Source organism: Podarcis filfolensis (genome assembly GCF_964270895.1).
Source record: "Podarcis filfolensis genome assembly, chromosome: 11".
NCBI lineage: Eukaryota > Metazoa > Chordata > Lepidosauria > Squamata > Lacertidae > Podarcis > Podarcis filfolensis.
The window spans coordinates 25,130,539-25,148,169 of NC_139613.1; the positions used below are offsets into that span (position 1 = coordinate 25,130,539).

Genomic DNA, 17,631 nt, shown 5'->3' on the forward strand with positions numbered 1-17,631 from the left:
CTGACCCCTGGCTCATGTGCTTTCCCTCCTTCTCCAATCCAGCCATGGAGAGGGGATGAGAAGCATTTTTTCTGATTTTGATTGAGCTCAGTTTGCTATGTTGTACAAGCCCAACAAACTGTGGGAACCTTAAGTAAAGCTTGTTTGAAGCAAGCCAATGTAAAGCCATAGTTTACAAAGTTGGCTTATTTCAAATAATCATAGTTAAGATTTGCCACAGTTTAGAGTTCAGGCAGAGCACTAAATTGTGATTAATTGAAACGGGAAGCAACAGCAAAGCAAAAGGAGAGGGAAGTGGGGCACATGGTCCTGGAGGAGGCTAGGTTGATTCCTGTCACTATAAACCTTAATTTATCCAGATGTTTGAATGCAACCACTCCTTACCAATGCAACCAGCATATTTTGTTTTGATTCAGTGCATAAAGAAATATTAAGACATTACAAATAACTTAATAAGAGCAAAAATCAAGATAAGATTGAGCAGGAGAAGAAGAGAGCCCCTGAAATGTTTTATTTATCAAAGGATTGAAGAATAGTGCCATTAAAATGCAACCCTCTATTATACCTCTTGGTGTTAATATTGAACTTGAAAGAGCGCCCAACAAGTTCGCTCCTTCTTGCCCTGAAGAAATGAGAGTTGAAAGGAGCATCCTATTGTAGTCAATAGACTAGCTTGCAGCGTGTGCTTGAAGACGGTGGGGTTGTGGTACCCATGGTCATTTCTGCAGTTTGCAAATGTGCCTACTGGTCCAAAAAGATGGGCAACTTCTGCTACCATGCAGCCTCGAGGATACAGGACACACAATGTACTCTCAGCTTCCATGCTGGGAAGCTGCTGTCTTCACAGATATCTTCCGTTTTTCTGATAGTGTTCTTCTAAGGCTGGAGAGATTCCCATTTCAGAGAAAGAATTATCAGGCTGCGTAAAGGAGGGCAGAGAGTAGAAATAACCTTTGGTCTGGTATATGGAACCTCAACTGGGAATACATTGCAGCACTGGGAATTCAATTTGCAAAGTACACCTAAATGGGAGGGTGGGGGGAACAATCAACACCCCAGTGTGGTCAAATGGAGTGTGCGGATCTTGGGCATGGTAAATAAGCTCAATATAATTCTATAGCTTGTACCTAGTAACTGCCCTCCAACGGGACAGTAGTTCCTTTAACCAGAGTTCCTTGCAATAATTAACTAAAGCAATATCGCCACCTGCTGAATGTTTCATACATAACAACATATTCTGCTTTACTTTTCTCTAATTGGGCAGTGGGTCAAACTAGCCGTGGCATGATTTGGACCCAATGTGTTTGGTTGTGGCTTTCTTTTTTCCATTTTTGGGGTGAGGTGTGGGACAAGTAAACCATCAACCACTGCAGGAAAGGCAATTTGAATTGGGGCAACAGAATGAGAGGGAAGCAGGTTTAACTCTTCCTCCATACCCTCCAGGGCTCAGCTCCAGCTCCCCTCAAACCTGCAAAAAAAAACCACACACCAAAAACCACTTTTCAGAACAATCCTATACTCACATTGTACTATGACCAGTGATGTGTTGCTGTTTTGACCCATTTGTTCCAGGCACCAAAATGGACAGGCCTGTGGTTGCAGCACCAGGGATAGCTCTGAGTGTGAAATTTGCTTCAACAAAGGTCCAATCTGAACTGAGTCCTTGCATGTCTCTTCCTCCAGTCCTCCTTTCCCAAGCTCCTTGGCGTAAAGAAGTAAACATTTTCTGTGGATTAGATATTGCTTGAGCTGTATCCGCTCTTGGAGCCAGTTTTAACTAGTCGGGTATCAGGGGAAAGGGCCTTTAAAGGTAAGGCAGGGGAAGAAAGAATATATTAAGGGAGATGAACATGAAATTGAAATCTCTATATTTTGGTTTCTTATCAGAATTCAATGCAAAGGCATTGCAGATCACACCAAGCCACATATTAGATTTCCCGAGAGCAAAATACATATGAATGAATGCATATCCCATCATTATTTATAGAACAGTAGGGGAAGCTTGCCTTAAACTTTATGCAAAAGCAATGAGACAAAGTTATGTACAAACACTTCTCTGCAGGGAAATGCAAGACTGGCTGAACTTAAATATTTGGCTCATGCCATGGATTTAAAGTATTAGTGTAGTCCTTGGAGATGCACAGCAACCACCTGTTCTGTTCTTCCAACAGAGTTCTGCAGCACATCTTAAGGAATCCTTTGGGAGTAACAGCCTCTTACTTTCCCTCCACTCCTTTATCAGCTTTCTTTACCAGAAACATTCTCCTATATCCATGGAGAAGAACCCCAGAAATGCTAACTAGAATGTTATAACTTCATTTCCTGGGCTAGAGCAGCTCCACAGACATTGTTAATGCATTAGGTCACAGCATCATGATAGCATCAGAAGCTGAAACATTATTTGTTGGAAAAACCCATATTCGAGAATTTGGAAATGTTAATAAATGCCCAAAAGTTTGAATATGCATCGCATAGCAAGAAATCCAACCAATGGTTTGGGTTAATATTCCAATTAGCAATTATTTCATGGAGTAGCCTGAAAAGCGAAAGCTGTAGGTGGCTCATAATGGGGCAGAGAAAATAAAGCTTCATTCTCAGTGGCTTAGTGGTAAACTCAGGTGCTCAGGAGCTCATCATGGTCACATTCATAGCCACACTGCCTAGGAGAGTCCATAGCCATACTTGCAAGGCAAGTCCAAAGCTATGCCTCCAAGGAGAGTCCAAAACTGAAGGCAGCTATTCCATTATTACATGCCCACACCATAGTACATAACAGAATATTCAATTTATTGGGACTGGCTTGGCTGCAATCCTTTGCATAGTTTCCTAGGAGAAAGCTCCACTGAACTCAGGGCATGCATGTGACATTATGTGTGCAACACGTGCATGACACACATGATGTGACAACGTCATATCATTGGGAGGAAGCCAAGCGCTGAGCCTGGCGCAGCGTGGCTTCCACTCAGCTCAGTGGCTGGCCTCCTCCACTCCCTCAACACTGAGGGGGCCCAGCCCTGTGCCAGCAGATTTTGAGGGGATGGAAGGCACCTCTGCCCCTAGGAGGTGGTGCGCCAGTTTCTAAGTGCAGAGGTTCGACTTGTAAAACAACCTGGAAGGAATTCACCTAAGGAGCTCTGTCTGTGTACTACAGAAGCAGTTTCAAATACAATGCAGACCCTACCTATGAAGGTTGTTGCTGTTTTTAAAAAGTTGGTGACCTGGTCAACTGCAGGATTTGAACTGGGGTCATGGGACTATGACTGCAGTGCCTGCAATGTTGTAAGCGCAATCAGGCCTCTTTTCACTCTCAGCATTGAAAATGTCCTCTAACTGTACAGTTTCAAATCTGTTTCTGGAATCTGAACTGGAAATCGAGTGGGCTATGGCCAATCTATTTTTTACTTCAGAGTTGTTTTGCTATTCCCACCATAAGCAGCAGAACAAATACGATAAGGAGATATCATATAGAACGGCACTCCTGTTAACTTTGACAAAGGAGTCCGATTCAGTATAAGTAACTGACCCATTCAGACTGGGAGAAAATGGGGAGAGTCACACAGGCAAAAGACACTCATCTATCATGAGAGTCAAGGTGGAATTCATTGCCACAGAAGCTCAGGCAGTTCAAGGTTCTTTAAAGCAACCAAAATCCATACTTTTTATTGAGTGAGCAGGATATATGCAAGTTATTGTAAGAATGGTAATTAAGCTCAAGGAGAGCTTTTTCCTGATTAATGAGAAAACGATAGTCTTGAGTTGCATTTCAAGAGAAATTCCTGCATAACCAATCCACCACCTTCTGTGCCGGGACTACAAATTGCCCTGTGTTTATGGAGTCTTTCGAGATTCAAATAGGTGTTGCTTTTTACTTGATTTCTTTCCTAGAAAGGTTTGGTGTGGTTTAATCTTTCATTCTCCTTACAGCAGAGAGAATTTCTGCTTAATTAGAAAGCTCTGTTTTCTCCACCACACCTTATGAGCTCTCTCTCTCTCTCTCTCTCTCTCTCTCTCTCTCTCTCTCTCTCTCTCAGATTCTCTGGCATCTCTTTCCCACCCTTTACCCACTTCTGTGATTGTCACTTATACCTAACACCTCCATACCCCCCCTCACATTTTCTCACTTTGTTTTTCTCATTGCCCTGCTCTCATCGAAAAGATTTCTAGGTGGAAAGAAGTAAGAGAAGTCTCAACAGCATTCACACTACTGGGTGACACACAGATGATTGTGTTAAGCCTTACACGTAGCAAAGGAAAAGAAGAGGCACAGAGAAGTGTTTTCTTTATTTAATACATGGGTACCCAGCCTTTCCTCCATGGAGCTCAATAAGGCTTACATGGTTCTCTCTCCCCACCTGAGATATAGCAACTGCCCCAAGGTCAACCAGTGAACTTCATGACTGAGTGGAGATTTCAAACTGGTCCCCCAAACCCTAGTCCAACACTCAGACCACTACTTTAGGAAAGGCCATTGCTCAGTATCAGAGCATCTGTTTTGCATCTCACGTTCAATCACTCGAACCTCCAAAGGCTGGGGAAGAACCCTGCCTGAAACCATCAAGAGCTGGTGTCTACTGAGCTAGATGGACTGATAGCATAAGGCAGGACATGGGCTTTTCTCCTGGGTTTTGAGTTCTAGGGAAACCATAATTCCCCTTCAACTGGCACCCTTTTTGATTTGGGAAGATAAAACCCCATGGTAGTAGTTCTCTGGTGATTTTTTGGTTTTCCATTAATGATTCAATTCAAGAACCCACTAATTGCCTGGCCTAACTCTAAATAGGTAGCAGAGGCTGGGCAGATTCCTAGGCCCAGTCACTATCTGGAAAGTCCTCACGTTAACCCTTGCCAAATCATCTGAATAGGCAAGGGGGGAACCACTGAGAGCCTGATGAAGCTGGAGGGCAAAAGGTTTTTTTTGTAAAAAGTTTCCTGATAATTGGTCCTGCCATTATCAGCTCATAATCACCTTCAGTGCAGCCGTCAGGGTAGAACTTTAAGGCAGACGTTCTAGAGCCCCACTCAGCTGAATGAGCAGTGCAGCATGACTGATTTTGACCACATTTTGAAGGAACTGAAATAATACATCTGCTCATCTAAACAGGGTAGGCATAAAACCTTTAAGTCCAGTGGGGCTGCAAGACCAGTGATAAAATCAGTTATAAGATGGAAGAACTGCCCCATGGCTCTGATTAGCAGGGGTATCTATGTGGCTATGAGTGGAAATGCCAGAGGAGTAGAACAGGCAGACCTTGGTCTCACCCATCAAGGAAGACCTTATGCCCTTCATATAACATCTCTCATCAGTCTATCTTAATTCAGAGAGCCTGGTTCTGTGGGTGATTTTTCATTCGTATGAACTTTCTATTTCCTCAGGTTACTGAACTGCTATAGCATTCAGCAGTATCATCACCCACAGCTATAAATTGTCCACTTACAAAGATTCAGCACTTTCTGAATTGGCTTTGAGCTCCCAATCCATTACATTTTGATGCAATATTCATAAAACATAATATTGGTTGCAATACAGGCTTCTTAATAGCAGCTGGCATCAGTGGGAAGGTTGCTTCTCTGTGTCCTGGCAGGCATTGGGGCAGGGATGGGGAACCAAATGTTGTGGATTATATCGCCCATCATCCCTGGGGTCCATGCTGCTAACACTTACGGAAGTTGGAGCCCACAAGCAGAACCTAAACACAACAAACACTCTCCCCGTCTGAAATTCCCAGCAACTGGCATTCAGAGACAAATTGCAGTACCCCAAGATTAGCTGAGCAGTTTTGAGCTGGAGGTTTAATAGGCCGATCTGCAACCTCGTTAACTAGTCATGGGGCCCAAGTTTAGACCAGAAGAGCTCACAACAGTGAACTTGAAGAGTCCATGCCCCTCTCCTTGAAATCATTATGAGCCAATCCCAAACTCCTATAACATTTTGGGTCAGTTGGTAATGCTTTTGTCACAAGCATCATATACCCTGTCAATGCAGCTGTCGTATACCCTGTCAATGCAGTTTATCAGTGCCAGCAACAGAGAGACTTCCAATCCTTTATCCTTGGCACTTTGGACTCTGAGACAGCAATAGCTCAGCCCCCAGGAGCCCCGGAAATGTCATCCTCTGGGACCCCTGAGTATTTAGTGTAAACCTCAGGTTCCCTGGTGACGACATGAGCAAGGACTCCTTGTGCCCGAGTCATTGGCGTAGTTCACAACAGCGTGCTAGGCATATAAGTACTTTATAACCATATCTGGAGGGTTCCATATTTGGGGCATGCCCTCAGTATCCATGCAATCAGCAGAATGTGTAAAAGGGGCCTCTAGGCAAGTAAAACAGTCAGATTCCCTTTTCATGTATTCTGCTGAATGCACAGGTGTCAGGGGTATGGCCAGAGGAGGACACCAATATTAGGCACACCTTCACTCATCCATTTATTGATCAGATGGATGAGAAGTATTGGTAGTCACCTTCATTTCACTAAGGGCCCAGAAAGTGGACTGAATCATAGAATTGTACAGTTGTAAGATACCCTGAGGGTCATCTAGTCCAGCCCCTGGCAACGCAGGAATCTTAACAACCAGTTCCCCATCCAATTCGAAACCATACCGGACCCTGCTTAGCTTTGCAGATGTGTTGAACAGCAGAATGTTCTTAGGATTACAATACATGGATTGAAGACACAGGTCAAGAGTGATGAGCTTTTTCAGACTGAGGAATGTATTCCCTGCTAGGCAACCTTCTGAGGGTCACATGGCAGTGGTGGGTGGGGTCAGAGGCAAAGGGGGGGCAACTAATATAAATGATGCCTTGGCACACCAGGCTAGTTTCTAGGCTCCCTCGCCTTACTCCTCACCAAAGCTACCCCTTCCACCAGAGCTTGCCAAAACCACCCCTCCTCTCTCCCATTAGACCTCACCAAACCTCTGCTTGCTGGCCGGGGCCTCCCACCCACTCACTCACTGAGCTTTGTCTCTAGTTCCCTCCTCCTCACCCTCCAATACACTGTGATGGCCCAGCAGCTCTGAGAGCCCAGTTTGTCACCAGACTGCAGGTTACAGTGCCACCTGTCAGCAACCACGTGAACTGCAGCGTGGCAACATCCTTTGTAAACTATGCATTAGGAGAGAAAATTGGCGTGTGATTGCCCTAAGTTTCCAAGGTCCATTTTTTCCAGCTGGAACTAATACATATTCTCCCTTTTACTTTAAGATCATGTAGAGAGGCTTCGCTGGGCACCCCCTCATGAATTTCAGAAGATGCTCTACTTAACCTAGTTGACACAGTGCTCCTTTTTTTCTTCCGTAATCGGAGCACAATTGTTTGATTTGATATTACTGCAACTGTTTTGTCTGCTTTGGGTTTCCTTTTGGAAAGAAAAGTGGAGTGCAAAACATATTGTTTATTGTAAACAATCAATGAATGATTACGATTTATTTAATTTGTTAGTCAGCTAACACAGGCCAGTCTCATGAAGTAATGATATCTGTAGATGATTCCTCAAATGGCCTTTATAAACTGGGGTACATGAGTAGAGCTGCAGCAATTATTTGTAATCTGCTACTATTTAAATGTTCTGCTTTAACTTTCAAACACTCCCATCATGTGATTCAATTCCTTTTTTTTTCTTTTCCTTTTTTTGCTTTGTACATGAGAGTCTTTCAAGGTATAAGTGAAGTGCTTTCTCTCAGCAAGCTAAATGCATTTCGCCACTGATTGAGGCAGCCTATTTCAACCACTGACAGGAAATGACCAGAGCAGTCGGGTCAGGCTGGGTGGAAAAGAACAAAATCCGTCTCATATTCAATCAGGCACCAATTACAATTTATCAGCAGGAGAGCGGGTCTGAAATGAGTTTCTTTTCAAATGGAGCTCTCTGCACACTGCCCTGGATGTGAGGATGCCTGAAAACCAGTAAATAAGCCGACGTACTTACTTATTTTCAAACAGTTTATCTGTCTGGAATTTCAGAGGGGGGGAAACCTAAAGATTTTCAGTGCAAGGAAATTTGTCAAACCATATTTTGCTTTGTTTAGCTCTGAGCTTTTATGCTTCTGTTGATACTTCTTCCAATTTGGGTTTGATTTGTATATGATTAGTTAAAGATGTTCTGGTCTCATTTCCAAGGACAGTACATAGAACAGTCTGTGGTCAACTCCTCACATTCTGGAAGAACTAAGTTTGAACGGAAACTGAACCAAGAGCTACAGAGCAAATCTCTTCCATTGAATAAAGAGTTTGCACAGAGAGCAGTACCAGCTGGGATGCTGGAGCACCCACTGGTGCATCTGTGAAGCCCCAGGACCACCCAGGTAAGCTGTAGCAATGCCAGTGATGTGAGGATGACTTCACAGCTCTACCCTACCACACTAGCAGCTACTGGTAGAGAGAGATCAATAGTCCCAAATAGTGCTGGTAAAAGCATGGTATCATAGAGTTGGAGGGACCACGAGGATCATCTAGTCCAACCCCCTGCAATGCGGGAATCTTCCACCCAATGTGGTGAATTTAAACATTAGCAAAGCCATATAAATAACAGAGACAGCATCTCAATAACACTTTACTAAGGAAACTAAACATAACAGTGTATAATCTGAGGCAAAATGAACATAAAGGTTTTGTCTTTCTTGGTTCAGACTTCGTACAGGGTGACATTAACCAAACACACAGAGGGGGAAACTACCTCAGAACTCCACAGCCAATCAGAGCCTGTGTTACCTCACTAGAGATCATGCCACTCTGAGTGGTTGCTAAGTGACAGCTCTGCACATACCTCTCTGGGTAGTTATCACTGAGAACTGAATTAACCCTTAAGTTACGCACTGAATGATGTCTGCTGCTGTACTTCCAACATAGGGAAGTTTCAGTCTATGTCAGTGGTGGGGAGCCTCCTGCCCACTGGCCTGACTAAGACCAGCACAGATCCCAGTTTGGCCCATGAGGGTCAGGTGTTGGACAGGTAAGGACATGACTATAAAGGAACAACCAGGAGCTTAAAGTCAGCTCTCCATTGTTCCTTTGCAGACAGTGTCTACAGAGGGGAAATGTCAATTTGCAGGTGCAGTTTGAATCCAAAGTGCTTCTGCAAATGGATGTCAAAGATTGACATCAGCTGACTGGTGGTTACAGCAAGCTCCTTTAAACTGTGATTGATGGGTGGCCCCACCCACTTGTCAAAGTTGGCCCATGGAGATGAAGGAATTAAGGTATCTCACTAGCTGGATCCAGTTCCCCACCCCTGGCCAATGCCATTATAAACTAGGTGACTTTGTTTTCTATATTTATACAACTGCCCCAAATTGTATAAAACAGCTTTTCCCAACCTGGTGCCCTCCAGACATTTTGGACTACAACTCCCATCATCCTTGACCACTGGCCATATTGGCTGAAGCTCATGCGAATTGATTGCAATAGGTTCCAGCTTCAATTCTTTGTTTAATCCTAGGGGCTGTGGAAGACTCCTGCCTAAAAGCCTGGAAAGCTGCTGCTGGGATTGACAACAAATGGACCATTGGTCTAATTTGGTAGAAAGCAACTTCCTGGGTTCCTCTGCAGTCCAAAACATCTGGTGGCGGCAGGTTGAGGAAGACTAGTATGAATCCATAACAATTGTAATGGATTGTTCTAAAAGAAAATGAAAGCGCAATTAGAACACTGTTCAAAACTCCATGAAAAGTGCGGAAATCCCACTGGAACCTCCTTTCTTCAGCTGGGTGTTTGTCGATGGATTTGCACCACTTCGGATCTTAGCTTCAAGAGTTCATGGGTGGCTGCTTTCATCTGCAGCACAGCTCCAGTGGCACAAAGGGGAAATGCCTCCATTCCCAGTTGCGCGATTTAGCTCTGCCTTGATTATTTATGTTTCTGCTCCAACACACACCCCAAATCTGTATCTTTAGACTGAAAATGTTAACCTAAGGGTTGAAGAACAGCACACAAACATTAGAACGTTAATCCAGAGAGGAGGGAAGCAATGTGATGCTAAAAACTTTTTGTTATTTAAACTTTTTAATGTGCACTAGTGTGAAGATTCAAACAAAAGGGACATGTTCCCATTGAAAACTTTGTTTTCATCCTGACCAGTAACTGGAAGTAGAGCCAGCTCTCTAGGCACAAATGTCAGGCACAGGATATGCTTGGAAGCACAAATACTTAGGCCTCCCCAAGTTACTAAGCCACAATGTCCTTTATAAAAATATGCAATCTTCTGGTCTTCCCAGTAGCCACCTAACAGTGCAAGTCAATGGACAGGCACCCCAAATATTAAATTTCCTAAGGGTGAGTCTAGTCATAGACTATTAGCCCCAGAATGTTTGGTCTTGGGTTTCACTCTTAATGAGTAAGCATTTATTTATTCATTTTTGGGGGGATGGGGTTTAACAAAAAAAAAGCTGACCCAATATTTAGACATGATTTTCTTATTTCAGTGGATCATCCCATATCATGTGTCCAATTCCACCTCCCGCCTGTGTTTGGTTTGAGTCAGAGCTTGTCATTTTCCCCATTCAAACTCCTTTGCCTGTCTTAGCTTCAAACATTCCCTTTTACGAACAGCTTCATTTACCCCAATACATACATCAGTGCAGACACCTGTTTTGCATCGCACACTGCTCTTATCCATAATATATCTGCAAGTCTATTGTACTGCGAGCAACAAGGCTTGAGGCAGGGATGGGGAAACTCAGGTCTCCAAAGCTTTTCTGTCTGGCACCTGGGACTCTCCCTAAGCCACAGGACATTCCCACCTCTCACCAGCCCTACTCTACATCCTCCACAAATGCTTTTGCCTGGCTGGTGTGTGTCCTTGAAGTGTGATGACACCCCTTGCTTGTCTGGATGGAGGGGTGTGTGTGTTTGTCAAAATCTGTGGCTTTTGCATGGCTAGGATGTAGCTTCCTGTACAAAGGTTCAGGTAACATCCCTTGGGCTGAAAAAACATTTCCCACTCCTGGCTTGAGAGCAAGATCTCCCCTTAACATATATAAAGCAAAGGAGACTTGCATCATGCAGAGAGCTGGATGGGGACATGGGAGTTGAGTGTGGATTCGGGCAGCTCTCAGCATAGTGCCTTCTGCTGGCTTCCTCCCACATGAGACCAGGTAGGCTTACCTGACAGTAGCAGGCAACAGTGTTTGAATGAGCCCCTGGTTTCACTGGGGCTTCTGCAATAGAGTCCTCTGAAGACAGCAGTACCAAATCCTCAGGCCAGAGGTTCACTGACCCCACAGGCTCATCTGGTGGAAAGACTTGTGGGGCTGTCCGTTGCATGTCCTTCCTTTTCTGGTTCTCACCCTCAGTCCTGAAGGTGGGGGATTTGACTGCAGGATCCTGACAGCTATGCACATTTTGTCTTTTGGGGTTTTATGTTGTCATTTTGCCCCATCCACCATTGGAATATGACCCCCAAAAGGCTGGCCAAGTTTGAATCTGGCCCTCTGATTGCCACAGGTTAAATGGAGATGTCAGACTATAAACTTGTCAATGACATTTGAGCACAACACCTCCCATTGGATCTATACTAAAGCTTTTTATTTTATTTTGCTCCAGCAGCTGCATTATACTTCATCACTGCCTTGCCAGAAGGCTGATGGAAGACCAGCTGCCACCATATTACAGCTGCTTAAACAGAGATAGTGTTCAACAAAGGCAACTGCTGAAGCAGATTCACAACAGGGAAAGTCATTTTTTTATATGCCAGTCTTTGCTGTGTATTTTTTTAAAGAAACTGTACATTTCTCCTGAGCATTTTCATGCTGTTGTGCTAACCCTGGATAGAGCATCTTAACTAACAACCAGTTGCTCTTCTCTCATCTTTACTGGTTGGAACTATGCCAACCAGTCGGGATCAGCAGTTGCCATCTTTCAGTAACTACTGGGCCTCCAGACCCTAGTAGGGCCTACCATCAATGCTTGCCATGGGCCATCTTTTAAAACACACACACTTACTGGCTTCTGGAGGCTGCCATCTTTGTTTTTGACAAAGCCTTGAAAGGTGGCTCAAACCAGGAAGCCATTGTTGGGGAGAAATATCACCATCCAGAGCCACCAAAGCAAGCTTCCCATGAACCCAGGAGCAGGACCATTACATGAGAGGACCTCACTTGGCAGCATTTTGCCCTGGAGCTAGCTCTGTCACCAGTTATACAACCTACCCATGCCCATCTCTCCCTCACCCCCTTGTTTCATTTTAGCAAGATCACATTCATGATCCAAGCTTATCTTGTGCCTCCTGTAACAGCACAATGGAGGCCTGAACATTTGTAGTTCACAGTTTTGAGAATTAATGGAGAACTGCTGATGGTTCAGGACCTGAAGAAAGCTTCAGCCTGCCTGATCTGGTGAATTGGGGAAGGAGGGAGGAGTCATACTCAAACACTTTCGCAGTAGCTGCTTTGGGTTTCAGATGCTCAATTCAAGGTGCTTGTGCTGACTTTGAAAGCTTTCTTTAGCCTCCGGTTTTTCCTCAGAAAGCACCAATCCTTCTATGAGCCTCCCCTTTTACATCATGAAGTTGGCTTATATTGAGCCATCTAGGCCAGTATGGTCTATTCTGACTGGTGGAGTTCTTTCTTACTATCTCAGGTTGCATCTGGGATCTTCTGCTCTGCCAGTGACATAAGATCCATTTTCTTTTAAACATCTAGCTTGAGGGGCCTTGAGATAAATGCCATCAGTAAGAGCAATAAAGGTGGACACAGTAAGAAGGAAGAGCCTTCCCAATGGTAGCTCTGAGGCTTTGGCGGTAAGGTAACTGTGGGTGTTTTGCTACAAGGCTAGTTTAGTTTTTGTGTGATTATTGTCATCTTCCTATGTTTGATGTTTTATTTTACTTTCATGGGCTGCAAGCTGCCTTGAGCTCGATGGTGTAGGTAGATTATACAACTTTTAAGTCATTTTTAAAAGAGAGAAAATATTACCCATCTCTAGCACTAAAGCCAAATTTAGAAATAATGGAGGCATTATTTGGCAGTGTTGTGGAATCATGTATACCTTTGGTTCATTAGCTACTCTGATTTTTAAATAGTTGTTTTATGAGAACCTAACCTTTCCTCAGCCTTCTCTTTCTCCATTAAAAGTTTGATTGCTTCCTCTCGAGAAACAATCCTATGCTGGGAATTGTTGCATAAAAGAATAAAAATCAGCCAGTGAAGACTTGCAAAGAATTGTGGGAGAAACCCAACAGAAGTAAACTCTGTGACATGGAATAATAATTTTCCACAGTACGACATCCCTTGAATGTGCTCCTCCTATACGATATATAGGACGGATGAACACTTTAAACAGCATTTAGTTCTTAGTAATGGATAGTATAGTGTTTTTTATACTGTCAGTCAAGTGAATGCAGCTACCAGCAAGGCAAAGTCAAGGTGAACTAATGGAGAGGTGCAGTGCTAAAAGGGGCCAGGGTCATCCCAATACATTTTGCTGCTTGAGGCAGAGCAACAAATGGTGCCCCTGCTGACCAGGTCAAGATGAGCACAGTACACAAAGGTGGCCAAGTTATTTTGGCACTTACTCCCACAAGCATCTCTCCCTGGCAGTAATAAACTGGCAGAGCAATCCTAGGTGTAGGGGGCTGGCAGAACTTATACTGTTTTAAGTGAAGCCAGCATTCAGTCGCCCCTATTCCAAAACATTGAGGAGCAGATCTACCACCTCCTGAGTCAGCCCAAGCCTAACGGAGGGGAAACAAGCCTTTAAAGCAGAGTTTTTTTTACACCTTTTTGCCAGCATGCATTGTTCTGGGTTGCCAGGTCATGGGGCTGAGCTGAAAATGGTTTGCAATCGGTGTAAGAATCTCATTCTCCCTCCCCACCCCAAGAACGCTCCTTTTCTGTGCCTTATGCTAGTGTAAGTTCCACCAGTTAAATTCTGCCAGCTGAGCCTTGGCTGAGTCAACACCAGCCCAGCTCAGCTGGGTAGAGGGACTTACGCCAGCATGAGCCAGGATGAGGGACTTAACACTGGTGAAGCCCCGGTGCATCTGTGACAACCCAAGATCCAGCTATTCCAAACTCACTCATCCCAGAAGTTACTGGGTTTGGATTGCATGGGGAATAATTACTGTAACCGTTTGCTTTCATGACACCCCAAATCAACTAGCTGAGGTAGCTGCTTCACTCTGCCTAACAATAGGGCTGGCCCTGAAAGGGAAAATTACTAGGATTGGAGGGGGAATCTAAATTCTGCATTTTTAAGCAGACATAATTAGTACCTCCTGAATCAGAATGTAATTATCCTCTAGATTTCACACTTCCTCAAATTTTATGGTACAGATCTCAACTTTTTTTTTAAAAAAATGCCAAAATGTGTTTAAAATGTGTATTTTAAAATAATTTAGAAATGTGTACATGGAGATAAAATATGGATTGCAATATGGGTTTTGATACCACTTTTTAAATTAAAAAATAAAGAGAGATTCCTGTGGAATCAGGACAAGATAAACTGATGAATGGACATGTGATAAACTGACAGGGACCAGAACTAATTATTCATCCCTAACTATATTACAGAGCCAGAATACAAATAGTATACTTAGCCCAGAAAATTCTCTGGCCCCAATTAAAAATGTTGAGAAGTGTGTTAAAGTAGACAACTGTGTATGGACATACATCCGACTCAGTTTGAACAGTTGCTCTGTTTGCACACGAGAGCATTTAAACTCCACCCCCTTCAAGTTGGAGCCCTGCACATTCCCCACTGAGCCAGAGAACCACCCCATGGAGTACAAGGAGCTGCCATTTTAGTCCGTCTGCCACTGCACAAACCAATGTGCCTTTGGCTCCTGTTACAGTTGTGGGGAGGCTAGATCTCACCCCGTATTCTTTTTTTCCTCTAGTGAAGTGTAAGGTAGTAGTATTTTCTTAATTTATCACACTTCCCTGGGTTTCTTGAGCCAGAAAGAGACCAATGGGAAATAGTAATGAATTGAGGGAAGCGTTCTAGAGGCTTAAATTCATTCCCACAATAGAGAAGCTTCTTCCAGACTCGGGAAAACAAACAAGGGAAGGGGGGTTGGGAAATAAAAGACATCACCGGTAGGACAAGCAACATGATGTCTCCTTTAATCTCAGCATTCTGCTAATGCTTCGTTGCCGCTCTAATTTGGCTGTGCAACGTGCTGTTTATTCAGCATCTTTCCTGTTTTTTAAAAAAAAATTAAAAAAATAAAGATGCAAGACATTAGGCAGAAAGTCTGCCTGGTTTCTGGATCACACAAGCCAACAATTAAAGGCCATTTTAAAAGCAACTTCTACAGCCCAGGCACCAAAAAAAAAAAATGAAATAAAAATAACGGCTGATGTGTTCTTGGCTGGCTCAAGAATCTAATCAAAGAAATGCATCAAGGACAAATGTGATACGTGGGGAATAAGCTACCCATTAAGTACATTGGCTTGTTAGGGGTGAATGAATGTGTAATATATACAGATGTAATGCACCTTATTATCTGCAATTGGAAGGAGTCGGCTTGATACGGATGCATTCTAGTTTTAACAAGATGGAGAGTGAAGGAAGAGGGAGCCCTTTAACTGCACCAGGAGGAGGAGTTGACCAATAAAGCTTGAGAACTATTGGGCAGTTTTTAAGAATTTTTGTGAAGCTCTTACATTTACTGGCTGGCATTAATGATGGTGGCAAAAAAAGGGTGAGGAATCAGGATAAGCTATAAAACCAACCTGACTTGCAGATTTCCTAATTAATCTATCAGAGGTCAGTAGTAAGATTTTTAAAAATAATACTAATTTCAACATTGTAAGCACAAGTCTCCACTGCTATAGGAGAAGGGCTTGTTGCAAGGATGATCCTATCATTCCTGGCCTCTGGGGCTGATGGGAGTTGGGGTTCAACAACATCTAGACAGGTTCCTCATCTCTGGCTTGGTGCAGCTGAAATGCAAAAAGCTACATTCATAGAACTATACATTCAATATGTTCAATACATTCAACCACGAAAGTGCACTGATTTTATGAAGGTGGCTTTCATAACAGGAAATGGAAAAGTGCCCAAATAGTTATTGCAGGACATTAGAAGATGGCTTGAAGGCCGGTTCACACAAGCAGATGACTGCTGCATCAACTGATGACTGAGGTCCATGTACTTAGCCTTAGATGGATACAAAACAAGAAATACAAGGTCATGCCAAATGCTAAGTACATGAACTCAACATGAATTCTTCAAGAGTAGCTTCACTGGATGAATGCAATGCACTCTGGGGCTCCTTTGGAAGAGTTTTTGGAAACTTTAGATGGTCCAGGATGTAGCTACTTAGTGGGTTCTCACACATGGGGCCATATTTCACATATCCTGGATTACCTACATGGGTTGCCAGTTTGTTTAGAGCACAATTCAGCGTTATGGTGATAACTTTTAAAGCAGACATAGGCAGACTTCTGAAATTTAGTTTGCTTTTCACTAGATGCAAAATACATGTGCTTAGAATTAAAGAATATGATGCCTCTGAGCATATTCTGAGTCTAGGAAATTGCTTTCAGTACCAGAATGGAATGGAATTATTGGTCCTTTCACACACAGTATCTCTTCTGATTACCTCTCATCATTTCAGCAGTCTTGTTTAGGTGGAATATATAGCTTTGTTCTTGCTATTGTTAAACAATTGGGAGGCAGGAATACTTGCTGGTGTACTGCAATCTACTGCAATATACCCAGAAATCTACCAGTAAATCCTGATCTGTTGTGTGGTTAGAAAGGTCATTTGAAAAAAAAAGAATTCCTTCCTGTTTCTTTTTGGAGGGGGCAAACTTAAACTAATTCTATTCCAGTTCAATTCACTGGCTCCTCTGCATATTTTTTTCAGTCATTATGTTTTCACAAGCTACTCTGATAAATTATAAAATATACTTAATAATACTAAGAAAACAACAAAACACACACAGTGTAATGTGAACAAATGTTTTATTTATTTTCCTCAACCATGACCATGATCTTTAAGCTTAAACAGTAGTCTTACTTTTCATATAGGTAAAAGTGGTAAATACAATGGTCACAATCGAACACAGAGTTAAGTGTGATGAAAACACACACACACACACACACACACACAACTAGAGACTCAGCTAGACTGGCGAAGAAAAAGCATTTTATATGTGTTGTATATGCAATATAACACTGTGACACCAGATGTTGCTGTGGAGTCCTATCTTTCCCTACCGGATTTCCCTGTATGAGTTTGCAACGTGTTTAACTGAATCGCTTCTTTGACGTGGACCTAGGACCTGAGAGACCAAGGTTCAAATCCTCACTCAGCCATAAAGCTCACTCAGTGACTGAGTCACAGTCTAACCTTACCTCACAGGGTTGTCATCAGGATATAATAAACAGGAAAGAGCCGTGTTTGCCACATTAAGCTCCCTGGAGGGAAAGTAAGATATAAATGTAATGATAAAGAAATATATGAAAGGCAAGGCACCTTGCGATAATTTGATCCTTGACAAGATTGACAAGCATGATGAACTGATAAAAGCAGACTTTGACCTTAGCTGTGCCCTCCTTTTCTGCCCGCACTGATGTTAAAACCAGACTGCCAACCTGTTCCAATAAGGCAGGAGAAATTCTTTCTGTGGGGAACGACATAGAAATTATCCACACCAACCCCACACCTGGAGATTATCCTATACATGTAT

General features: G+C 43.1%; 1 protein-coding gene across 4 annotated transcripts in view; it reads right to left on the reverse strand.

Moving 5' to 3' along the window:
• Positions 1 to 515: 515 nt before the first annotated feature.
• Positions 516 to 17,631, reverse strand: part of HTR1A (5-hydroxytryptamine receptor 1A) — a 48,118-nt gene continuing 31,002 nt past the window's right edge. The window contains exons 2-3 of one of the 4 annotated variants that reach the window (XM_083576217.1): positions 1,524 to 1,726; positions 516 to 919 (exon numbers count right to left, since the gene is read on the reverse strand). The gene's annotated coding sequence lies outside the window, so the exon portion shown is untranslated. Of the gene's footprint in view, positions 1,727 to 1,780; positions 1,803 to 17,631 lie in introns of those variants that run through there. The other 3 variants (XM_083576216.1, XM_083576215.1, XM_083576218.1) reach the window with 3 other exon arrangements.